Source organism: Panthera leo, chromosome D3 (assembly GCF_018350215.1).
Source record: "Panthera leo isolate Ple1 chromosome D3, P.leo_Ple1_pat1.1, whole genome shotgun sequence".
Classification (NCBI taxonomy): domain Eukaryota; kingdom Metazoa; phylum Chordata; class Mammalia; order Carnivora; family Felidae; genus Panthera; species Panthera leo.
In genome coordinates, this window is record NC_056690.1 from 8,935,088 (window position 1) to 8,961,100 (window position 26,013).

At 48.0% G+C, this 26,013-nt stretch overlaps 1 protein-coding gene and 1 long non-coding RNA gene across 9 annotated transcripts in view; one reads left to right on the plus strand and one right to left on the minus strand.

Annotated features, from left to right (window-relative positions):
• CUX2 (cut like homeobox 2) overlaps nt 1–26,013 on the plus strand; it is a 282,488-nt gene that overhangs the window by 131,538 nt on the left and 124,937 nt on the right. The window lies entirely within an intron of this gene.
• On the minus strand, nt 6,554–8,753 carry LOC122204226. The gene is made up of 2 exons (XR_006195563.1): nt 8,672–8,753; nt 6,554–7,796 (listed from the first exon to the last, which is right to left on the minus strand). It is a non-coding gene; the product is annotated as an uncharacterized LOC122204226 (long non-coding RNA).

A 26,013-nucleotide genomic window follows, 5' to 3' on the forward strand; every position in this document is an offset into this window, starting at 1 on the left:
TGATTAGGAGTCAAGCTATAATTGCTTCGGGGATTTATAAAACCTTGAGACACGGAGGAATGTTAGGGGATGCACAGGCAATTTGGGGATTTGAGTGTTTGGGATTTAGGCCTTAGCTACTTAAAGTGCGGTCCACCACGAACCGGTATCAGCATCACTTGAATGCCTGTTGAGAAATGCAGGGACTCGGCCCCACACCGGACCTCTGGAATCAGAATCTGCACTTCGACAAGATCCTGGGTGATTCTCGTGTGCATTAAAGTTTGAGAAGTGGAGAGGACAGGCAGATGCTGCGGACGTGGTCCCTGTGTCTTGAGGGGCTGCTTATGGAGGTGAGGATGTGGGGCATGTGGGCCTGTCAGCTGTTTTGTTAGGAATGCATGCTGGCCTCTGCCCTTTGGCACAGTGGGTCACACCTGCCCAGACACACTGCTGGCCCAGTAAGTGGACTCTGACGTTGCCTCACAGTGGTTTGAGAAAACTACCACCCAGCTTCACTTCTTAAAAGTAAAATGAAAGGTTCCTTGTCCTTCACTCAAACAGTCCCTGCTTTGTAGGCTTGCTAACTTTGTGCAAACAGTAACAGCAATCAGTGATATGTAGCTTGGGATATCATACATGATGTGATTTCTTTTTCCTGATCCTCTTTTATCAACTTAATCCTGACGAAATGTGGATGACTTTTTAAAAATCTTCTAAAGGTGTCTGGATGTCTGTGGTGGGGAGGTCATGGCGGGGGCCAGGTCAGGGTGGGCACGGTGGGTGTGACTACAGGAGGATCCGCAGAACCAGAGCAGAGACACCTCACCAGGAAAGTGGCCTCCAGATTGAACAGAGGTGGGCACAGGTTTGAGGGGGAGGACACACACTCACTATCACCCATCTTTACCAAAAAGTGAGTATTGTGCTAAACGAAGGTTGGGGACTGGGCCACGTGCAGAGAGCGAGCTTCGAAATCCACATGACCTGGGTCCAAATCATAGTGCTGCTGCAGCCTGCTGACTGTGTCATCTCAGGGAAGGAAGTTTGTGTCTCTGAGCCTTGCTATCCTTGTCTAGAAAATGGAGCTAAAATATCGCTGACCTCATAGGGGATGTAGAGTCAGTGAATGCAGTGGTGACCAGAGCTGGCTGATAAGAACCAGCTGTTCTTCCCAGTTCTAGGTGTAGGGTGACGTCACACTGGGAGCTAGAAGTTGACCATGGTAGAAGAATTTACACACGGAAATGGTACACATCAAAACTTCTCTTTTTTTTTCCCCAGAGAACTGGTGGTTAAGCATTTACCAGCACGCTACTTGTTAAATGACAAGATGTATTTAAATTGCTATGCGCAATGCTTGGTAGTAGTGGTTATTACTATTATTAATTATAGAACCACAGGGCGCCTCCTTGGCTCAGTTAAGCATCCACCTTTGGCTCAGGTCATGAGTTCGAGCCCCACATGGGGCTCTGTGCTGACAGCTCAGAGCCTGGAACCTGCTTCAGATTCTGTCTCTGTATGTCTCTGTTCCTCTCCTGCTTGCGCTCTCTCTCTCTGTCAAAAATAAACACTAAGAAATTTAATTATAGGACCCTAATATTATATAAATATTAGGGTGGTTTCATGATTGGACATTCCATGTGTTGACTCTGCATTTATTTTAACTGCTCGGAGGCCTTTTCTGCTAATCCTCTGGTCCCTAGCCCTGTCCTGGATAGCTGATACTATTAGCTGAGTTCCAGATAGATGAAGTATCTTACAGCTGCCCCAAATGAACATTTATTGAGCATGGACTAAATGCCAGTTGTTAGGAAAGCACTTTTCATATATGATCTCATTTAATCCCCCAACAACTCTGTGAGGCAGAAACTGTTATAAATCGCACTGTGTAGGCACAGATGGGGCTCATAGAAGTTAGGTGACTTGCCCCAGGTTGCACAGCTGCTCAGTTGAAGGTGCCGGGCTTTGAACCCACGCATTTAACTCCGGAGGCTGTGATTTCAGCAGGTAGATCCTAGAGGTTAAATGTGGAGGGGGCAGGTGCTTGGGTCCTTGGGGTGTGGACCCTCCTTCTTGCTGGGAGGCTTTGGGGATGGGGGTGGGGAGGGTCGAGAAGTCCTGACTGTGTCCGCTTGGCTGATGGCAAACAGTCCGATTTTACTAGATGTGTGCAGGCCGGGTTCTGATTGGCAAGAGGATGTCTCTGTTGGAAGGGAATCTTGGCCACTTGCCTCTTGGCAGCAGGCTCTTGGCTACCACGTGGGCTGCCATGCTGAGGCAGTGAGAATTATTCGGCAACCTTGCCTGGGATAGTTTACAGTGGGCCGGGGGCTCTGCCAGTCTCTCAGACAGGCTGGCAGAGAGAGCAGGAAAGTGAGCGCTGCCACAGAGAAGCCCACACTCAGCTTCTTCGCTGTTCTTCTGCCCCTGTCTGTCTCCATCTCTTGCCATCCCTCAGCCTCTCCCTCTGCCAGGACTTAAGGAGCCAGTAGTACGACAGGTGGTTTGGCAGCAAGGGAAACGACGTCTCCTGTCCCCACAGGCCTGCATTCCCTCAGCTCTACTAAAACTTGAGGCCTTTTGCTTCCATGGCTCCCAGTTTGCCTGAAGATGAAGTTCAAACTCCTTGGTTTGGCTTGAAGACTTCTCATGGTATGACCCCTGCCTCCCGGTTCTTCATCATGCCTCCACAGGAGAGACTCAACTTCTTGTGTTTTCACAGTGTCTAGCCCAGAGCTCACTCAGAACATGTGGTTGAACTTGACTTACTTTGGGATTTGCATTCCTCGCCATGACTGTGTCTTAAGGCTGATTTTTCACATGCCAAGTGCTATGCAAGCTTCTAAATATTTTCTGTTCATATCTCATTGACTCATAACCTCACAGGTAGGCCCTGTTTTTCCCCCCATTTTACAGAGTAGGAAACTGTGGCACTGAGAGATTTAAATTACATGACCAAGATCATCCAGCTAGGACATGGCAGTGATAGATTTGAACCCAAGTCAGTCCAAAGCTCAAGCAGGCTCGAGTGGGATTTTCCTTAAACCACTTTGTGAGAGCCTGTCACCAGTTCAGTGTCATCACCCCCATCCCCGGCGGCCTTGTCAGCACAACAGCCCGCTTTGCTGGCTCCTCACATCGCCCTAGCTCTGCTGTGTCTACACATCCTTGATGAATTAACCTTGGCAATGCCAGCCTTGCCTTGTCACACCAATAAAGTTAGTGCTTCAGAGAACTAGGTTGTGGAAGGTATAATGTACCCCTCTCTCTACCTGTCTCTTTTTTCCTGCAGATTCCAAGGTTCCTTGGATGTTTAGGAGAAGAGCCAGAATGTTCCTTATGGGAGTAGGATGGGTGTGGAAACAGGAGAGACCCCTGCATTGGTTCCTTCTAAGGGAGACCTCCTCCTTTGGGGAGACCCAAATCTCATTCCATCTGTCGAGGGTGGCCTGTGTGACTCTGCTCACCAGGGGCTTGATTGTCTCAGCATGCCCCCACATTGCTCAACAACAGGACGACATTCCTGTACCAAGGCAGAGGGGAGTCGGATTGCGTTAGCAATTCTCCATCAGACTGTGTCATATTCGGATTGTATTGTATTAGGAGTTGTTTCCACTAATGTGATGAGAAAGTTGCTAATCTGAGAAGACTCCTGCATTGTATTAGGGAAAACAAATATTAATGTGATGCGATGGGAAGTGGCTAATAAGAAACTAAGTTGCTAATATGACACGATGGATCGGTGGGAGGAATTTGGGTCGGGTGCTGGAACTTTTCTGGAATGTGTGATGGGCAGGGCCAGAGGAGGGCAAAATGGCAGGAACTTCGTGTTACAGTCACTCAGAAGTAAGGCTCCATATCTGAGCCTCTTCCTCCCCCACCACACCCAGACCCTCACCCCTGTACTGTGTTGAATAGTGTCCCCCAAAAGTTCTCATCCATGCAGAACCTGAGAATATGACCTTATTTGAAAAGAGTCTCTGCAGATATAATAAGATGAGGTCATACCGCATCAGAGTAGGCCCTGAATCCAATGACTGGTGTGTGAGGAGAGGACGCATAGGGAGAAGGCCCTGTGACTATGGAGGTAGAGATGGGAGCGGTGCAGCCCCAAGCCAAGCAAAGCCCAGGACAGCTGACCGCCACCACAGGCTGGAAGGAGCCAGGAAGCCTCCTCCCCAAGAGCCTTCAGAGGGAGCACGGCCCTGCCAACAGCTGACTTTCAGACTCCCGGCCTCTAGAACTGTGAGAGAATAAATTTCTGTTGTTTTAAGGCCCCCATTGATGGTACTTTGTTATGGTGGCCTGAGGACACTAGCCCCAACCCCTTTCCCAATAACACCCTCAAAAAGGAGAGGCAGGTTCGGCAACATCCCTCTAACTCAGAGACAGCAAAGCAGCTTTGGGGGGGTTCCTCCAGCCCCAGGGCTGGCCTGGCTGCTTGACCAGACCCAGGGGCGAAGGCTTGCTCTCTTTTTCCGCTTTGTTCTTTGCTTAAAGGAAAGAAGCCTCCTTGTTCGCAGGGCGGTTGGCATATGGGCTCCACAGCCTGCTTCGCGGCACGTTAATATGTGATTAAAGGGGTCTTAAAACACCCATTAGTCCCCCTCTGGTATCTAATAGCGCTTTTGGATTTAGAACAGAATATTATTTACTCATTAGCTGATAATAGATCCAGAGTACACGCCGTATGTATGGGGACAATTATTAGAACGTGGGTCTGCACAGAAACCTGGTTCCGCTGCTGTGGCCGGTGGCAAGACAGCAGGGCCCAGAGGGCAGTGGGGTGAGGGGTGCAAAGTGACCCATGGGCCCTCCAAGGAAAATAGAGGGCCTGCTAGATAGAGGTTGTCTGTGGTGGCTTGCTACAGACGGAAGCAAATTCCAGGTACAGACGGTGGGGGGGCACTTGAATGCTTCAGTGGAAGGGGAGGGATTGGTGGTGGTTAGAATTTGAGGTAATCAGTTCCAAGAATTGGGGTGCCAACAATAGCAGGCCCCCACAGTGGTGAAGGATTGAACCTGAGCTTTGGGCCTAAGCCTCCCAGGATGAGATTATTAGTCACATGGCAGCCACCCCCAGAATCACAGAAGTGGGGTGACGTGCCCAGGACACACAGCTGGTAAGTGGCTGCAGTGGAAGCAAACCCAGCTCTTCTGATGACCAGACCTGGGTTCTTTCCAACACTTCTTCGTACCCGCTGCAGAAACTTCTTGGTAATTCAAAGTTTCCCTGTCTCCAATGGAAAGAGGCACTTTAACACTATTTCCTATAATGTTTTGTTTGTTGGAAAGGCGAAAATAGTGGCAGATTGTCCCTCTACAGCGTTTGGGTCCTTGATCTACGGCCAAATGCACTAGAAAGGCTTGGGTGGAGGGAAACAGAATGGAAAGGAGTGTAAATGCCGTGGGAGTTGTTTGGGCATCTCCCAGGAAGCAAGAGGAGGCCCTGGGGAAGGATCAAGGAGTCACAAGATCAGGCCTGTGTCTGGGATCAGCAACTCTGGTGGAGGTCTGAAAATCAGTGGAGGAGGAGTGAGGAGGCAGGGAGAGGCCCGCAAGAGGTTTCACGGTAGCCCTGGTGAAGCCTCACGGGTCTGAACCAGCAGGTGGCAGTAGTATCAGAAGGAGGGAATGGATGCTGGGATACCCCCATCCATAGTGGACATCACAGGTCTCAGTGCCTGGTTTTACTTAGGGGTAAAGAAGATAGCAAAGTCAAGACAACCCCCAGTTTGATGGACAGAGTACAGTGTGCGGGAAGGAAAGTCTCCAGTTTGATAAGCCTGATTTTCAGGTCATCGGTTTGTAGTGATTCTGTGAGCGAATGCATGAACCTCTTATGATGAAAGGCACAGCATAAGCCTGCAGTACAAGCACCAAAGATAGGACTGAGAAAGCACTGAAAAACCTTGCCTTTAACTCAGACTCGCCTAGGCTTTTCTCAGACACGCCAGATGGAAAGACAAGCCGGGCTTATATGAAGGTGGAGAGGTCTCTCTCCAGCCCAGTGCAAGCAGTTTGAGACTTTCTGCCTCCTGGTTTCCTGTGCAGGGACAGGTAAGCCTCCACCCATGTCCCTGTTTTATACAGGTGGCCAGGGGGGTTTATATTGAACACATACAGGAAAGGAGCAGGGTGCCCTCTCTGGTGAGTCATTCCATCATGTGCCCACAGAGACACTGAAGAAGTCAGAGATGTTTCCAGCAAGGTCACAACTAGAGGCCAGACATAACCTATGTGTATTGCCCGAATGAAGAATAGGGCTCCCTGATGAAAGCTTAGCAGGTCTCTCCCCACTTCCCTGGGAAGGAGCCAGAGAGAAAGCAGAGCTTGGCAAGTTTGTCCTTTGGTCCATCTTCTCTAGATGCGTGGGTCTACACCTCAGCTAGATAAATAACCAAATAAGTAAACCACTTCCCAGTGGGTGTGTGGCATATGCGTGAGTGTATGTGTGTTTGTGTCTGTATGTGTGTGTTTTAATAAAGCTCACCATGAGCCAGATATCAATTTCTGTCAGAGAGACGCAGAGCATCTGAACCAGAACTAAATAAAAATAAACATTAAACAATTATTGGAATTTAGGTTTATTTAAAAAATCAGCAGGGTTGAGGGAACAAGCCACCCATTAGCGAGGCAGAACTATCGGGCCTTTTAACAACCCGCTGGTTCTTGGCTGCCAGGGAGATTTGGGCTGTACAAGCTGTGGAAACTCCGGATCCTATTGATTAAAGATGATGCGGTAACAGGCCAATTATATCGTCGTGGCTGCTTGCAGTGCTGGCCGACGCTGGCTACCCATTTGTCTTTACAGAAACGGCTTTGTTTGGGGGGCTCTGGGAGGGCAGTTCAGTGTCCCCCATCCTGAGCAAAGTATTCTTCCTCCTCTGGTCCCTGCAGTTGGTAGAGGCTCCAATGCCTGAGCTCTCCTGGATTCTTGCATTTTTCTCCTCCCTGTCCCCTCCACAGACATCCATAGTTCATAAGGAACCTGTGTCTTGTCAACCAAATCAATGCAAATAACCGGTGAGCGTTTCTCGACTTTTCAGTAATAATTGATCTTCCCAGAACTGATAGCATTTGGAAAACATAAGTAAGGAGAGCAGCAGCGAGCCAGATGTCCACGTTAAGAGAATATAATTGCTCTGAGTTATAGGAAAGGAAGTGATTTCCCTTCTAGCTTTAGCTCCAAGAGAGCAGAACAAACTGCCATGGAGCATCAAGAAGCTTCCAGTAAACTCAGGGCTTCATACAGACTCTGTCTCTCAGCCTGTAGATTCAGACGACTGTGGGACAGGGATCTTCCAAGCTGACAGGCAGATTTCCTGCTTGCAATTTTGTCAGTCTCTGGGTTTTTATTTGGAAGCTTTCTGCACAGTCACTGTTGGGGAAGGAGAGAGAGTTTGCTGTTCTTCGGGGGGGTGGTCCAGCTTAGCCACTGTGCTGTTCATCCACTGGATGGGAATCTCCTCTCTGCTGGTTTGCCTTTTTCCCCCCCTCCCCTTCTTTCTAATTTGATGGTCGTTTCCAGGCACTGCTGTAATTGGTCCCTGACTCGACTGGAGTGATATTTAGAAGGTCAGACATCAGATGGGGTTGGGGGTATTCTATGGATTGGTGGATGGCGAATAGGATTCCCAGGGTTGTTTTCTTTATGAACGTCTATCATTCGTCCGGGACGCCTTCATTTGTTCTCCATGCATTATTTATCTGTTCATCCAACACATAGCTACTGAGCACTTGCTCTCTGCCAGGCACAATTACTTGCTGGGGCACATTGGTACCTGCCCTCATGGAGGAAGCTTCTAGTCTAGCTATGAAGAGACACAGACGTGAAACAATTAATTATTACATCATAATTGCAGGGAGTGGGGACCCAAGACAGTAAGAACCTGACCTTATCTTGGGGGTGCTGGTCTTAAGGAAGTAATGCCTAAGCTGAACCTTGACACGGGGTAGGACTGACCTAGGCCAGTGGTTCTCAGACTTGAGTGTGCATCAGAAGCAGCCGGAGGAGGACTGGTTGAAAAGATTGCTGGGCATCACCCCCAGAGTTTCTGATTTATCAGGTCTGGAGCTGGTCTAAGAATTTACATTTCTAATAAGGTCCCGGGTGACACTGCTGCTGCTGTTGTCTAAGGACCACACTTTGGGAACCACCAAAGTAGGCAAAAGACTGGAAGGAGAGGGCGTCCAGGTAGTGGGAATTGTGGAAGCAAAGGCCATATAGTTGGCTTGGCACTTTCCAGGCCCAGAATAAGGGGCAGAATGGTAGGAGCAAAGTAAAGAGGACTGTGGAGAGATGTGCTAGAGGAAAGCATAGGGTCCTGGCCCCATAGGGCTTGCAGGCTGACCTGGAAAGTTTGGATTTTATCTGAAATTGGACGGGAAGCCTGGGCAGGTTTTAGGCAGGAAAGTGCCAGCATCCAGTTTGTATCTTGAAATCCTCTCTCTGGCTGCCAAGGCAGGAAGGGGATGGTGGAAGAGTGGCTTGCATGAAGCCAGGGAACCTCACGAAGAGGCTATGCAGGTATCCAGCTGGGAATTGGAGGTCGCTAGACCCGCTGGTGTCACTGGGCATGAAAGCATGGACATGTCTGAGAGTGTTTGAGTCCAGGCATCCCCTTCCTGGAAAGCCTTCCTGATCAGTTTGAATCCACCCATCAATCCCTGAAACCTGATTTCTTACCTGAAGAAGTCATATGTTGACACTGACCTTATCAGTTCCTTGAGGGCAGGTCTGTGTGTGTCATATCTGCTCACACACTGAGGCATGGTTGGATAACAACAAATACCTTATCATAATTGGCAGGTCATGAACATTTGTTTACCAGCTAGGGTCACATCTGTTACCTCACTGGATTTTCCAAATACCCTGAGCAAAAGGTGGAAGTGAACCCATTTTTCAAATGAGGCAAATTGAGGTTCAGAAAGGACAGGAGATGCTCCCAAGCTCACCCAGCTGAACTGAAAGAAAGGCAAGATTCTCACTCAGGCCCAGAGTGCCCTCTGGTGAACAGACTAAAGGAGCCATGACACCTCAACCCTTAGACAGTCACCAAATTTCCCTTAGTAAGTATCAAGGGCCTTAATCAAGGTGACAGGGCCAGTCCACCAGAAATATTAAATAGGTATAGAAGAAATTGTCATTTTTTTTGGAAATAAAAAATGGTCAAATAGCAGTTTCCTATAGTTCAACCTAAAACAAAGCATGCAGGGGAAATGTTGCATTTCTAGAAAATTCTGCTGCAGCATGAAGGATAGGAGTTGCAACGTAGTCTAAATTGTCTCTGAAAGCAGCTTCCCACACACACGGAAGCTGATGAGGGGGCCGTACAGGGATGCAGCATCTTAGAATCAGTCTATAATGCAATCAATTTTGTATATCCCTGGTGAAACAGCAACATTTATTTAACGTCTTTTATAGAGCAGCTGAGTTTTATCACAAATCACATTCCATTTCTATTCAGCTGGGACTCCTTGAAGGCTAAAATGCACTTACTTTTCTCGGAGGAAATTTACCAATTCCTCAATAAAGACCCATTTGCCTCTGTATGTAAAATTGACACATTTATTGAATATTAAACATTTAAGGTTTTTTACCCAGCTCCCCCACCCCCTCACCCACACCTTTTTCCACTTTTCCACAAAGCTTCCCAGTCATTAGGGAGTTCCTCAAAGTGGCAAGAAATGGGTATTTTCGTGCAGAAATGGCTGACATTTAAATTTGGGTCATTCTTATCAGTGGGAAATGGTCAAGTTATGTCATAAATGTATAGGGCGACATCCAATGCCTCGGAGCAGCCCCTTTAAGCCCTGTGCTTTTCCCCTGTCATTGTGGCTGGCTTGGTAGTCTTGGTCACGCAGTAGTACTGTGTTGAGTTTGCGACAAAAGTTTTTTTGTCCATACTTGTAACGTTTGCAGAAGGCAGGGGCAGCCTCCCTGACAATAAATTGTGCTAATTAGCATGAGGGCCTATTAATAAAGCGAGTTTTCTTTCATCCATGTTCCTGAATGGTCGGGGACATCAATTAAAGTGTGCGCTTGGGACAATGTCTTTTCACTGCCGGTTGCAGTGTTTTTGTTTAAAAAAATAAGCAGGGGGCTGGGCCATTTAGGGAACTTGTTTTTGTGTCCTTAACATGGGAGAGGGCTGAACTGTTGAACTTAGGTCTCAAATGCTGGGTCCAGATTTTCTGACTGATTCTAAATCAAGGCAGTGATAAGTCAGGTGGGTCCTTGGCCCTGGGGTTGGGGCTGTGCTTTCAGAGTGAAAGGAGAATTGTTGTATTTGAGGAGTATCTTCCAAATGAGGTTTAAAACCCACCAGACACAGGTTTTGAACTGGTAACTTGCCCTCTTACCAGCTTTGTGAGCTCAGACAGGTGATTTACCTCTTTCCACCTTAGGCAGGGTTAAATGAGATAATCCATGGAAGGTTCCAGAAGGAACCTCAAACTTCATTGCTGTCCTGGGAACTTTATCCGGTGTCAGGTTTGTATGGAAAAAGAAAGGTCATTGCATCCAGCTCCCTGTTCTAGGCTTGATTTCCCTTCCACAGAGCCCAGCAGTTAACCATTTACGCGGGGAATCCTTTAAGGACTGGGAACTCACTTATCGCTATCAGAGCTGTCTTCCTTACGGTGACCTGAAACCTGCTTGTGTGTAACTTCCTCTGCCCATAGGGGTCTGAGCTCCTCTCCTGTTTTTCAAATATGTAGAGGTGCCCCTTCTCTGAGTCTTCTGTTCTCCAGGGTAAATTTCCCCCCAGCTCTGGGTGTCTCAGCCTCACACACGACTGACATTTTGGACCATATAATTCCTTGTTATGGGCTGTTCTTTGCATTGTTAGATGGTTAGCAACACCACTGGCCTCTACCAGCTAGATGCCAGCAGTAGCACCCTCCAGTGTGACAGTGCAGAAGTATCTCTAGACCTTGCCAGATGTGCCCTGGAGGCCAAAATCACCCCCCCCCCCGCCACACACACACAAACACATTGAGAAGCATTGTTCTAGAGTTTTTGGTTCTCCCCATCCTGGATGCCTTTAGCCAGACATGACACCTCACCTAGGAGGCTTTCACATCCTTACGTTTGAATCCCCTCTGGCATGTCACATTCCTGTGGTTTCTGCCTCTGAAATGTTTTTGGTGCCTTTGGGAGCAGAGCCCACTTTTGCCTGGCACAAGCTGAAGCTGAAAACCCAAAAGCAAACATCAGGAGAAACCAAAATAAAATCACTCTTTTTTTTTTTTTTTGTCTGCAGCTGTCTCTGCAAAAGGCACATACCACCAGGACTGGAGGGTGACTGGGCCTTCCTTGTTAGAACCTCTCTTTTGAGAACAGGAATGATAAGGTCTGAATGTATCCCATAACTTTGATCTGAACGGGCAGAGCCACCTTTTCAGAACAGAAGGTCAGTGAAGGTTTCTCACTGCAGCTGGTTCCAGGTCTGGGTTAGCATTCTGGCTTTGCCACTGACTGACTACACCTTGGAACCTCAGTTTCCTCATCTGTATAATGGGTATAAAAGCAACACTGTCTCAAAGGGTTGTTCCCACGATTCAAAGGATTGACTCATGTAAAGTGTCCAGTGAATAGTAATCAACCAATAAATAAGAGCTACTATTTTGTGTTATTGCTGTTGTTTGCAAATAAGAAACACACATCCAAGGAATGAGAATAATTCACTTAAAGTCAACTGGCAGGTCAGTGTGAAAACATTGGGTTGAGCGTCTTTTTTCTGAAGACTCCAGGGTTTTTTGCAAAGTCTGTCTGTGCATACGAGGAGATTCGAAGATGATCCATTTTATGTGATTCTCACCCCATTAACAGCCCGCGGTTTTGCCAGAATATCCTCTTTTCACTTTCATTTTAAAAACCAGCCAGTGTAATAAATCTTGCCCCGAAATCTCAGCAGCACATCTTGGCTGGAGTGTATGATAAATCTAATATACTGTGGCCTCTCTGTATGAGATACCCCTTCACAAATCTGTATTTTTGGCGGACAGCCCCATGGTCTGGCAGGATTATGATTTGCTCTTGGTTTGACAAGTCCAGCCCTCTGACTGGGTCATCTTTGTTTCACAACTTCCATGGCTCCAGCGTGGACCCATGACCCCATCCCCTCTCTGTAACCTTTCCTTCCTTCCTTCCTTCCTCTCCCTCCCTTGCTCTCCTTCTCTCTCTTTCCTACAAAACCACAGTTTTAGCTACCCACCCCTGTCCCCACGTTTCAAACAGGGAACATACTTAGAACTGGATCTGAATTTGAAGAGTACACATCTGGAAAGGGAAAAGGACACTGGAAATTCAACATGTACCTGGATTCTTTTTATGGAGAGTTGGAGCACCCCATGGTTCTGCCACATGTGGACCATGTTGCCTTGAGGGACACTGAAAAGGCAGGGGTCCCCACTTTGATCATTCAACATTTCTTAAGTGCCTACTCTGTGGCTGGGTATACAAAGGTGAACAGAGTTGGGTACAATGGGAAAAGTAGACGTTTATGATATGGTTACCTTGTAACAAAGTCAAATTATTTATGCCTGTGCTGAGGGTTCTGACTGGGAAATGCAGGGGCTCTGGAGCCCCAGCAGAACATTCCTGAAGAAGTAGCATCTTGGAAATGGTGGGCATTTACCAGGCTCAGGAAAGAGCTCAGGCTCTGAGGCAGGGAAGGACACAAGGAGATCAGCGGTCACTGCAGGGAGACTGAGAGGGAAGCTGGGCAAAGCCTGTGCAGGAAGTTTCTCTGACTGCCTAGTAATAGTGGAACCTGGGAGCCTTGTGAGGACCTGTGAACTCCCCTCGTCTCCTCCCCTCCTGGCAAGCCCCTGGGAGGCCAGGAAATAGCCCCCAAAGGCTTCAAGGACTGTGGAATGTATGTTAGTCCTAGCTCCACCCCTACTGATCTGCTTAAATCACTTTCTCTCTCTGAGCCTCAGTTTCCTCATCTATAAAATGGTAGTAATAACAATAAGCCCTCCTCCCCGGACAGGTGTTACAAAGATAAATCAAGAGAATGCATATAAGGTGCACAGATCAGAGATCAGTTTCTGGCATTAAATAAGTACCCAGGAGGGGTGCCTGGGTGGCTCAGTCAGTTAAGCATCCGACTGTTGATTTCAGCTTAGGTCATGATCTCACTGTTTGTGGTTTTAAGCCCCGCATCAGGCTCTGTGCCGACAGTATGGAGCCTCTTGGGATCCTCTCTCTCTCTCTCTCTCTCTCTCTCTCTGCCCCTCCCCTACTCTCACTCTCTAAAATAAAATAAAATAAAATAAAATAAAATAAAATAAAATAGGAGCCAAGAAATGTTAACAATTAATTCTGTTTACTAGCATTGTGACTTGGGAAGACTAAGTTTATCTCTTTGGGTCTCAGTTTCCTAATCTGCAAAATGGGGATGATAATTATACAACTGGAATAAATGAGTTTGAACAGTGACTGGCGTAGAATTTGGGCTAATAGCATTGGCTGTTACCACTGCTACTATTACTGTTGTTGTTGTTGTTGTTGTTCTTGTTGTTGTTACTATTCTATTTCTTGTAGCTTCACATAGCATGTGGTTGATCTTCAGGGGGCCCATGGTTTTTATCCTCGTTCTGAATGCCACCATGTTAGACATGTCTCCCCAACTGTTCCCCTCCACCATGTGCTCCACCTTCCAGACCCTCTCATGTGCCCCACTGCATCCCACACAGAATTCCAGCCCCACAGCCTGCCACCCACTGGCCCAGCTGTCTCATGACCCTCTTGAGTCAGTGTTCTCCCTCCTCTTGGACACTGAGCTCATCCAAATGAGAAGAATCCTAAGGGACCCTTGTGATCACTCTTTGAAGAGGACCTTTTCTGCACCACAGCAGACCCCAGAGATGGGTATCATCAGCCCCACTTGGCAGGTGGGGAAACTGAGGCACAGAGGGGAACCGTCATGCTCTCAGTCTTTCTGGTACTTGCAGGCTGCTCGCCACTGCAGAAGCATGCACTCCCCTCCTTTCTCCTCCTCTGCTTTCACAGAGGCCAAAATGCCGTCTTCCAATACATCTCTCCTCGGGCTCATGACAAGAACAGATCTTTTTAAAGAGATAGAAACAAATTTTGCAGATCCTTGAGAGTTGATTCTCTCATCCCTGGAGTCTGCAGACCTCTGCCAAAGAAGCCTTGACATGTGGCATTCAAATCTGGGCCATGAGATGATCTTCCAGCTGCCAGCTATCTCTGCAGAAGAGAATCTGGGCCTTCACCACAGGCCAAGTTATAATTTCTTTGGATTAGTGTCAACATGGAAGAGCAAAAGGAATAGTCCAAGGGACCCCAGTTTGAAAAAATGCTGCATTTGGCTGGCATATTCCAGAACTTTCTTCATCTCTGTCTTGCAGGATCCAGAACAAAGGTCTGGTGGAATGGAGGCCTCCCAGGCCTCCCCTTTCTTGGACCTCTCAGCCCTTACACGGCTGGGTTCTGGGGAAAACAGTCCTCACCCAGGCTTCCTGGGCACTGGGGCCACCTCGTCTCCTTGAAGTGAGAAGGCCAGTGGGCGAGGCTCTTCCGTGTTATTGAGGGAAGAAATACAGCCCAGAACCCTTTCTGTAAAAGTAACCTCCCGGCTCCTCCTTTATGGGTGAGGCAAAGTGCTTAAAATGCTTAGGGGGAATAAACAGCTTTTAATGAAGTTACATTGCCACATAATGGGCATCATAAAATTGCCTTCATACTGCAGGGTCCCAGGATGGCATTTATTATCGACTGTGCCGGAACAGCCTTTGCAGAGCTCCGGTAGCTGCAGAGAGAAGACTGCAAAAGTCTCCTTAAATTACCTGATTGAAATAACCGGCGGAATATTCCGTGGGGCCGCCGCGTGCCAGGGAAGCCGCCTTTGGGGTGGTCTGTCAGAGGCGGTTTGCGCATTCTGAAGAACACAGGAGTTTCATTGCAGCAAAACAGATGTTCATCTTGTTTCTCCATCGGCTGTTTGATGAGAAATTTATTGCTCTTCCGCTGGGCAGGAGCCCCTCTCGGCTGTGGAGTCTATTAGGCAAGCCAGCAGCTGGCGGGAAGCCAAGGTGAGGCTGTTTTGATGAAACCCATGAAAAGCCTTGGCTTGGAGGCGCCGGTAATAATGCACTGGCTAGACTCTCCTGATTGGGCCATTGATTGGCCTGATTTGATTTATTGATCAATACCCTCAAATTTGGCGTCTGAGAAGCTGCACTAATCTTTAACTGTTGTGAACATCTCTACCTGCTGGAGAATTAGACCCTGATAAGGAATGTATGAAAGGAATCGGGGCTTATCTTAATCACACACCGGGCCCCAGCACTGCCCGCGCCGGCAAGGGCCCCAGTGCACCGCGCCCCATCGCCAGGCAGGCTGGCGCAGATCTATAAATTGATGGAATTCAAAGCCTCCAGCATCGATTACCGTTATAACAAACAGTGGTGCACAGAATGTCTGATTATTTTTAGACAAAGATTCTGTTCTCTCAGCAGCAATTTTGCTGAGGCTGTCACTGTGTCAGATGTCTACTGTTGATTGCAATTAGATGCAATACAAAAAAAAATTAAACTATCTGTATCCTTAGTCTTATTTCCAGTTATTAAATCTCTCTCTTTGTTTGCCGTTTCCTCATGATATCTACAGCTGGATGAAATATTTGGTTGGCAGGAGAAATCCTTGTAATTCAGCGGGAGTGCAGTGGCCCGCCGGCTCATTGGATTATCTCTGATGGGGTGCACATAATCTCAGGGGGAGGGAAGTTGAGTGTGTGTGTGGGGGGGTGTTATATCTGTTTAAAAGTGTGCAGTGTGAAGGCTTGATGCAAAAAAACGTTTCAGGGCAGGGTGGGGTATAAAAAGCAATCTCCAAAGCTCTCCAGAATGCCTGTATTTTTAGTTCTCCTTGTTTCATTCCACATCAGGCAGGTCCTAACCAGGGATGCATCCCCATTGATGAGTGGGGAGGGAGGGAAGGTTTTCCAAGCAACCGAGCTCAAAGGTTGGCGCCACTTGAAATAATTAATTCCTCCAAACAGAGACCGCACTTGGGACCCCTTCCGCACTCAATCATACCTGAAGAGCGGGCTCCAGGTAATTGTGGGTATGAACAAATTAGGCATTCCCTTTTACATGCAGCGCAGCGGCCAGCATCCTGGCGTTGGGCACGTGCATCCATCATCTTGGCGCTCTCCAGTTGATCTCTCATCTCAGAGCCATTAGCCCCAGCGTCCTTGATGGTGGAACAGCTGTAAACCTGAGACCATCGTGGGGTGGCCGAGTCTGACGATTCGTTATTTGATGGGATGGGGAAAAAGGCTCAGGCGCCAGTGCCAAGGCCTCCCAGTTCCCAGAAGCCAGCTCTGCTTGGAATTGGCAGCTGCCAGCTAATTTTAGAAAGTTCATAGTGGAGGATGGTCTAAGCTCCCCGAGGGCAGGGCAGAGGTCGGTAATAGGCAGAATAACACCTGCCCCAGATCCTATGCCAAGCACTTCCTTCTAGATGCACCTTTCTCCTTCAAGCTGCCCGATTACCTTAGGAAGTTGGTAATAACTATACCTGTTAATAGATGCAGAAACTGAGGCTCCCAGGCATTGAGCGGCTTCCCCAAGATTACAGAGCTAAGAAGTGGCGAGGCTGAAAGTCAAGTTCAGGTTGGTTTCTGGAGTCTTGGCTCTTAGCCTCAGTGGAGAATACTCAATAAATATCTGTTGAATGAATGAATGAATGAATGAATGATGCATGTACCTCCAGTGGGGACTCCACTGGGCACTTGGATAGCCAAGGATGGCAGGCCATCTTTCCAGGGGAGAAAGAAGAAACCAGAAGTATAGAAATTTCAATGATCTCCATGGGGAGACCTGGTGTTTGGGCTTCCAGGACTCCTGGGAACAGCTTCTGCTTTATCCTTATGGGCACAGAGTTGTGCCCAGGCTCCAATTCCTTCAGTTAGAGGAACAAGTTTGAGGTCACCAGGAAGCTTCCATGCAAAGAAATCTCAGGGCTGAGAGGTCCATCAGTAGGAAGGGGCAATAATGGGGTCTCGGAGGCAGGGAGAGCTCATTGATCACCTGGCTGGGAGCCAGTCAACCTCTGACCAGGATAACACAGTGGTTAAGAGCTTGAACCCTGAAGTCAGGTAGACCTTGGTTCAAAGCCCAGCATCATCACATTCTTAGCTCTGTGTGACCTTGGGCAAGCAATTGAACCTCTCTGGGCTGCACTTTCCCAATCCTCAAATAGGGCTGATAATAAGACCTCCCTATCCAGGTGACTGTGAGGACGAAGTGAGGTAATACATGTCAGCCCAGACAGTGTGCCTGGCACATGCTGTTTGATGGCGATGACCATCAGTCTAAGGCATTCAGAAACACCCAGCAGCCACCATGGACATTTGTGACCAACAAGCTCATTTGGCTCAAGAAGAATTCCAGGCCAAGGAAAGAGGTGTCAAGTTACTTCTCTGAAATCACAGAGCAAGTCCATGGCACATTCAGCATCTTCCTTGTCACCTATTCACCCTCTTCTGGACATATTCCCATTGTGCATGCCCCTCCCCTTTTTCCCTTTCACATCCCTGCTGCCCCGACCCTCTGATAAAAGTGTGCCTAGTAGTCTCGGCATAGTTGTGGGGACAGGCAGTCCCTCATGTGGTTGGTGGGAGAGACAATCAATGCGGTGCCTTTGGAGGGCGGGCTGGCAGCCTCTACCACATTTACAAATGTGTCTGCCCTGTGACCTGGCCCTTCTCTATCTGAGAAATTACCCTCTGACATAACCCACACAGGGGCACCAAGATGAATGTCTTCATACATTGGTGCAGTGTGGCGTGGGTAGTAATAGCTAGAGCCCAGAAATAACCTAAGTGTCCATGAGTGAGGGACCAGCTGCATAAAGTAAGGCACCTCCACACAGAGTACTCTGTGGCTGTAAAAACGAAGCCAGATGCTCTTTACGTACCGATGAAAGGAGCAGGCAAGATAAATTCAGTGAAAGTGGCAAGTTGCAGAACATGGTACGTAGCATGCTGTATCTGAGTAAAACAAAAGAAGAGAAAGGTTATTCTTGCTTGTGTGCTTGAATATGAATAGAATATCTTTGAAAGGACACAGAATGATGGTGGGCACCTCTGATAGAACAGATAGAACACTATTGAATATTAAACCTTTCTGTGCTGTTGCAGGATTTATCATATGCAAAGATTACTTTAGCGGGGTGAAAATTTCCCTACTTAAAGAAATTAGTATAATGGAAGAACCTAGATTCTTAGAATCAGACTTAGGAGGAAATACCGGCTCTGTTACTTACTGGCTGCTGACTTTAGATAAGCAATAGCAACCCTCTATGCCTCAGTTTTCTCGTCTGTAAAATGGTGACAGTGTGAGGTGATGACAGGTGGAGGTGAGATTGTGCACGTAAACCGATAAGCTGGTCTGTGCCATCCACAGATATTAGCGGGTACTGTTACAGCCGTGAGGCTGAAAGGAGGCAATGTTGATGGCAGTGCTGGGCACAGAGCTCTCTGTGGCAGTACCAGTCCCGGTCTCATGGGCCAGGTGCTGAGGATGGAGGCGGCTCCCTGCGCCCCTCAGGGGACACCCCCAGACACACACACACATACTGAGTGAAGTCCCTGAACCTATTCACCTGGAAGGCTTGGTAGCAGAATCCTCTTCAGAGGCCCAGCTCCTGACGCTCACAGCTCCTGTAATGAGGTCTGATCACCAGCTCAGCCCAGAGAGGAGGGACAGGGTGGGAGCTTGACCAGCTGCTGCCCACATGGCTGCCATGAAGGGGCAGTTAGGTAGTTGTTTCTCTCTCCCCCTCCATGTCTGTCCCTCTCTCTCCCACTGTAATAGGCCCTCTGCTACTCTCCCTGTATCTCTTTCTCTCCCTCTCTTTCTCAGTCTCTGTTCCCTCTCAGTGAAAGCCTCTTCCCCCAGATAGCCATTTGTTTGGATTCTCCACCCTCTTTAAGTCTTTCCCAAAAAGTCATCTTTTCCATGTGGCTTCCCCCTGGCCATTCTGTGCAAAATTGCCATTCATCCCAACCCTCGCCCTTCTTCACCCCCTTCCCTGCTTTTTTTTCCCTCTCTCTCCATCTCCACACTTAAAAGCACTTTAGTGACTCCCATTGCTCTTGAGGGTAGAGATCTGGGTAGGGATTGGGGTGCCTTGCCCCCCCCCCCAACAACCCTTAGAGAAGGCTGTCCTCCAGGTCGATGGTGCCCAGAGTTGGCTCTATACAAGACCAGCTGGGTGGGTCATCTGAGCATCAGTCAGCAAGTCTCCTACACAGCGTCTGTCCACACTGGACTCTAGCTGGAATTGTCTTCCATAGCCTCCTCTTCAAGTGACTGAGGCTTGGCCTGCTCTTCTCCACTGGGCTCAGCTGCAAACATACATCCTGGAGGTAGGGAGCACAGTAGTTAGAGTGGTAAGACCTTGTGCAGGTCATGCCCCTCGCTGAGCCTTCTTTGGCTGCAACTATAAAATAGAGAGAGTCACCCCCACCTAACGGGTGTTTGTGGGCCCTGCCTCCTGGAAGCCTTCCTGCTGGCTAGCACCACAGGCCTGGCTCAGGGCTTTGGCCACATGCTCCCCTGGTGCCCCAGCTTCTGACCACAATGCCGTTGATCTTTGTGTCTATTCAAAGCGGGCAGAGGGCTGTAACTCAGTGCTGGAGCCCGGCTGCCTAAGTTTCAAATCCCAGTACTGGCGCTCACTTGCTGTGTGCTCTTGGTCAAGTAAGTTGACCTCTCTTTCTTTAGCTCCCTTGTGTATGAAACAGGGAGAATAATAACACCTTACAGAGTTGTGAGGATGAAATGAGCTAACGTGGAAAGCACCTGCAACAGTGTCTGGCACCAAAGGAGGCTTTCGGTATGTGTTTGGTGGAATGAGTGAGCGTTGTCAGGATTCGACGGGGTAACTCACGGCTCCTCAGGGGCTGCCAGATGGCGATGGTCTAATTCTATTATTCCTTACTGTTATTTAGCTGGAATGTATCTAATGAGAGAAACTTCTACTCCTCTGCTGTTTGGTCACCCCAGGGTGCAGTTTGCACTTTAGTAAAGGCAAGACGCAAGCTTGATTCTTTCTTTTATTTACCAGATTTCACAGCAATGAGTTGGTTTCCCAGCATCCTCCAGAGTGACCAGTAAAGGTTTTTATTTTATAGTATGAACTCAGATTTAAACCTCTTTGATAGATTCAGTCCATTGCAATTACTTTCCTTCTTTATGCTCAAATCATCCTGCCTCTTACCCATGAGAGCGTCCTAGTCCCAGTGGTCTTGACAGTGGCCTGCCATTAGGGAATCACAGCCCATTTGCACAGAATCCTGTCAGGCAGGTGGGCAGGACAGGCATTGACAATGTGGAGCCAGGCATGCTCAGGTCTGGGTTCAGCCTCTGATTCTGCCCATTTCTGGCACTACAGCGAGCCTTTCTAAGCCTCAATTTATGCATCTATGAAATGGAGTTAATAGCAGTGAATGGCATCATGTATGTTAAGCCTTCACCACAGGGCTTTGCACACAGTAAGTGACCAATATATAAGATGACCTGTGGGAAAGCCTTGCACAGCGCCTTCCTGCCAGTTTGCAGGAAAGAAATGTTCCTTTCTGCATTTTTGATGGAAGGTTTCTAGGGGTCTCTAGACCCTCTTCACCCTCAAAGTTGGGGCAGGATTTCTCAAAGGACATAGTAAAAGATCTTACCTATGTCACACTTTCTAATGAAACTTGCGAATGAGAGAAAGAAAAAATTATTTATAGAAGTTATTGTCCTGCCCTCTAATATAGCTTATCACTTCCAGGGCTGAGCCCTCAGGGGAGCTGAGGCCCCTGAAAAGCCATTTCTAGTCTTTTTTGTGGGGCCCCTGTGACCCCCGGGACCTTAGTGAAATCGCCCTCCCCCCGCTTCCCTGGCCCTTTCTCAGGTTGGCTAAGGACGCCAGGATCCACAGAGCCAGTCACCCCACAACCTAAAAGCCATCAATCAGATATTTTCACTGAGTCACTCTGTTTTTAAACTTGGCCTTTCTGTCTCATTTTCTTATGTCCCTCAAGGACATATTTTCAAAACTTTAACAGTAGGCCAACCAAACTGTGCCACAGCCATTAAAATCAACGACAACTGCATGACAGGAGGTGCCTGGGAATGCTTTGTAAATATGTGTTTTAGCACTTGAGCCCGCCTCTTGCCTTGTTCCTTTGGCGGGTATTTATTGAGCACCTGCTGCATGCACCTTTTTGAAGGGATGTTCTACCTCAGTAAATATATTACTAACTCAAAGTATCCACAACATCAGAAACAAAGGGCAGATGAGAAATGATGAGGAAGGAAGAGGATTATGGAGCATAGGGGTTGAAGCAGTGGGAGGGAGGGCCAGCTCTGTGCCTTCTGCCCGAGGAGGAAAGCATTGCATGTGCCAGGTGTCATTACAGCCAGGACACAACACCGAATCAGACAGACATGGTCCCTGCCATCAACGTTGTGCAGGGGAGATGGCAAGAAGCAAACAGAGGCATATCAGGAGCACTGTGAAGGAAGCCACCAGGGGCCAAAAGAGAATAAGAACAGAGTCTCATTTAGTCCTGACAGGGAAGGCCTGAAGAAGCGGTTGTAGGAAAATTTAGGGGAAGAGAAGTCCATGCAAGGGGGAATAGCAGGTGCAAAGGCACTGAGGTAGTCAAATGTTTGGCCAGTGAAAGAGCGGCTGGATCATAGAGAGCGGGAGGCATGAGGACAGAGAGGTGGCAGGGCCTGACCACACTGTGCTCGCTGGCCCTGGGTAGAATCTGGGACATCAGCATCAGAATCAGTGGGAAATCATGGCAGAATTTTCAGCCTCGGAGTGATGGGATCTTATTCATGTTTGTGAAAACACTCTTGGGTGCTGTGGTAGAACTGATTGTTGGGAGGGAGAGGCAACAGGAAGTCCCTGACTGGCCACTGCAGTCTAGGCGAGCAATGATTAGGACGTGGTGGCAGCGGAGATGGCAAGAGTGGGCAGATTCCAGAATATTTTGGACAGCAAGAAAAGAGCTGGTCCTCTCTCCCCTCAGCTCTCTCCCTCTTCCTACCTCATCCTCCCAGAACACTCATTCAGAGAAGTGCACAAATCATAAGTATACAGCTGGACAAATTGCCACGACTGAACACACCCATGGAACCAGCACTGAGATCAAGAAACAGAATATTCTCAGCCACCCAAAAGTGTCCTTTGTACCCCTTCCTATCACTACCCCCCAGATATAACCACTCTCTTGACTTCTAACCACACAAATTCATTGTGCCTGTTTTCATACCTTATATAAATGGAATCATACAGCGTGTGATCTTCTACATCTGGCTTCTTTTGCTTTACATTTGTAAGATTTATCAATACTGTTGTTTGTCTTTGTAGTTCATTGATGCTCGTGGCTGTAGTATTCCACTGGGTAAATATATATTTCAAATTTATTTATACATTCTATTGTTAATAGACATTTGGATTGTTTCCAGTTGGGGCTATTATGAATAGTGCTTCTATGAATGTTCCAGACCAGCACTTCTCAAACTTTAATGTACTCATGAATCAACTAGTGATCTTGTAGAGCTACAGACCCCAATGTAGTAGGTCTGGAGTGGCTCCTGAGTTTTTTGCATTTGACACAAGTTCTCATTAAAGCCGTGCTGCTGGCCCATGACCATACTTGGAAAAGCAAGACTTTATTTTGCTGAACATATTTCTCTGAGGTATGTATACCCAGGAGTGGAATTGCTGGGCCACAGGGCGGCATGTTTAGCTTTAGTAAACACTGCCAGGTAGTTTTTCACTTGACACGTGCACCGTGTAGGCCAGTTCCAGTTGCCCCACATTCTCGGTATACTTGGTATTGCCTGCCTTTCATTTTAGCCATTCAGTTGTGTGTGTAGAGGTATCTTGTTGTGGCTTAAATTTTCATTTCCCTGATGACTAATGAGGCTGAGCATCTTCTCATGTGCTCATTACAGTTAGAATCTCCTCTTCTGGGGGAAGTGCTGGTTCAAGTGTCTTGGCCATTTTTCTATTAAGTCATCCCTCTTTTTCTTAATGAAGTTTTAGGAGTTTTTGATTCTGGACACAGTCCTTTATTAGGTAAAGTGCACATTCCTCCTCCTGCTCTGTGGCCTTTCCTTTGCAGTCTTATTTCACTCGTTCTTTTTAATTCAACAATTATCACTCAGGACTTGCAGGGAATGGAGACAGATTCCCATTCTGTCCAACAAAACCAAGTTAGAGCCTGTTACCTGAAGGATCATCCTTTCATCTTCTTGCTCATTCACACGCTCACACTCCTGTCACTGACCTTCCAAAGGGAGGGCCTTTCCCCGCATTCATGGTAGACATTCTTCTGCCTGCCCCCACCCTCTGAAGCTGCTCAAATCAGGATGTCCACTCAACCCTGCTATTCCTTTGACCTCTGATGTTTTTTGGCCACTAGATTAGTTCTTTTTTTTTTTTTTTCTTTTCTTTTTCTTTCTTTCTTTTTTTTTTTTTTTTTTTTTTTTTTTTTTTTTTTTTTTTTTGACCATCCAGGGAATTGCCTGGCATTGTCAGCCAGTCATCTGACCCTTTGTATCTTCAGAAAGAAGCACCTCTGAAGGTGGTGGATCCCAGCCCCACATCCTGGAGGAGTCCAGGCAAAAGAGGGGCAGGTAGGCTGTGTGTGTCCATGTGCATGTGCCCATGAGCCTGACTTAACTCTCCATCTGCTTAAGAGACTTCAGCCTTGCACTTGCTGTGCCCCTGCAGCCTGGTGCGCGGCTTTTAGTCTGGTGTGTGCATTGGACCCAACACCCTCCAGGGTCTCTCCCCACACTACTACTCAGGTCCGCATGCTCACCCCGCCACCTCCTCACTGCCTTCACTCCCTGCCCCTGCAGCGCTGTGAGGGAGAGTCCCGGTGTCACAGATTCACGAGGAACCATGCTTCTAGGAATCAAGGGCCTTGTTTCTCCTGCCCCATAGCAGCACTCTAGAACAAACAGCGAGGAGCCAGGCCTGCAGCCGCCGAAGCCAGCCTGTGCAGGTTTAAACAGCACCAGCCTTGGGCAAATGCGGGGCAAGTGCTGACTTGCCAAGGCTGTAGTTTCCCCAACTCTACAGCAGGGATAACAGTGGTATTTAGCTAGTGGGGCTGTTGGGAAGGCTACATGATGTAATAAATGGGAGAAGCTAAGAAGGTGTCCAGTCCACAGTGGACGTAGGTAGCCATCTGCTGTTCTTGATTGTTGTTATCATTACTGTGTTGTTAGGATCCTCAGGCACACTTGCTGCCATCATCTCTCTTCTCACCTGCTGAGATCTGCCATGCCTTTCCTCACCGCTGGGCCTTTGGACTTGCTGTTCCTTCTGCTTGGAGTGTGCTTCCCCTGTTCCCCACCTGGGGACCCCCACTCTTGATTCACTCCCCAGGGCCAGCACTATCGCCTTCCTTTGGGAGACCCCCATGACTTCCTAGCACTGGTACAGGTCCTGAGACAAAAAAAGTCTGAAAACTATTGTGTTAAATGAAAAAATGAATGAGTGAGTGAAGACAAGAATGAGTGAATGAATCAATGAGTGGGTGAATGAATGAATGCAGTGTGTGCTAAGGAGTTTGAGACCTGGCCTGTCTTTAAGGGATGGTGATTAGGGAACAGCATCCTGGTGGCCCTGTGGAGAATGGGTTGAGGGAAGAGGGAGAGGATGCAGATGTCCAGGCCGGGGGGCGGGGGGGGGGGGGTTGGGGGGAGTGGGGGGGAGTCATGGGATTACCCAGGCTGTTCATCATGGCTTCCAAACATGCTTTGACCCGGCATAGGCATCCCTGGCACGGCCAACAACTGACTCTTCCAAAGGTGTTTTCTACAGTGGAACAATTTGAAATAATTAGAACTTTACAGAATGTCTTTAAACACGCTAGTAATGGGTATAAGAAAACACTTGTGAAGTATAATCAGTTATTAGCAGCTGATCAATTATCCTCATGGATAGCTGGGTGGGGGGAAAGGAGAAGCAATAATAAGCCCCTTGATTAACTAATTTGAATATCTTTGGAGAACAAATTCTGAAATTTCTTTCTATTTTCTCCCTGCCATTGTAATGGCCGCACATCTGCTAGAAAAAAGCGGGATGCAAATGGTAATGAGCGTTTTGCTGTGAACCCGCTCCTTGGCTCCTTGTTTGGGATCCTGGAAGGAAGGAACTGGAGGTGTGGGGATGGTGAGCAGGCTGGGCCTAGGAACCTAATGCTGGCTGGAGGGCAGAATTCGTGGTCAGCCCTACCTTGTGGCTTAGCTTGTGCCTCCCACCCCCATAGAATGTTGAGACGGAAGGGAAGCTGATTCCCACGAGCAGGTGGCACAAACTGGGGACACTCATCTGAAAAGCCACATAGATCCTCCTAAAGACCTGCTAGGGTCAGCTGGGCCTGGGGCAGTCCCAGGACAGAGTGGACAGTGAAATAAACCTACATTCTGGATGCTGCTCTCAGCCTTGGGCTCCTCCCCAACTTCTTTGGGCTTATACAAGGTGGGGTTGATGAATCTGGCCAGTATTAAAGACCCCCTCATCTCCAGGGGTCTCTCATTTCAGGACAGCATGGACATGTCACACCAATGGTCACATAGCTTGCAATCACTTTGTGGTTAAAGCAAGGCTCTAGAGCCAGACTCCTGGCTTGAAGTCAGCCCTGGCACCTCAGTTGTGTGACCTTGGGCAAATGACTTAACCTTTCTGTGCCTCCATGTGCTCCTCTCTAAAAGATAAATAACAGTGCCTGTCTCACAGGGTTGTTTCAGCACAGGGCCATGAACATCATAAACGCACTGTAAATGTAAGTCATCGTTGTTATTATTCTCTCCATCCCATGTAATTAACAGGCTAGACCCGAGTTTGCAAACTGGCAGGCCAAGGTCCAAATTCCCCAGTAAATCTGTTTTGTTTGGCACAGACTGCATTGTTAAATTTTTTTCTGAATTTGTTGCCAACAATTAAAAATCGGGGGATTTTCAAATTAA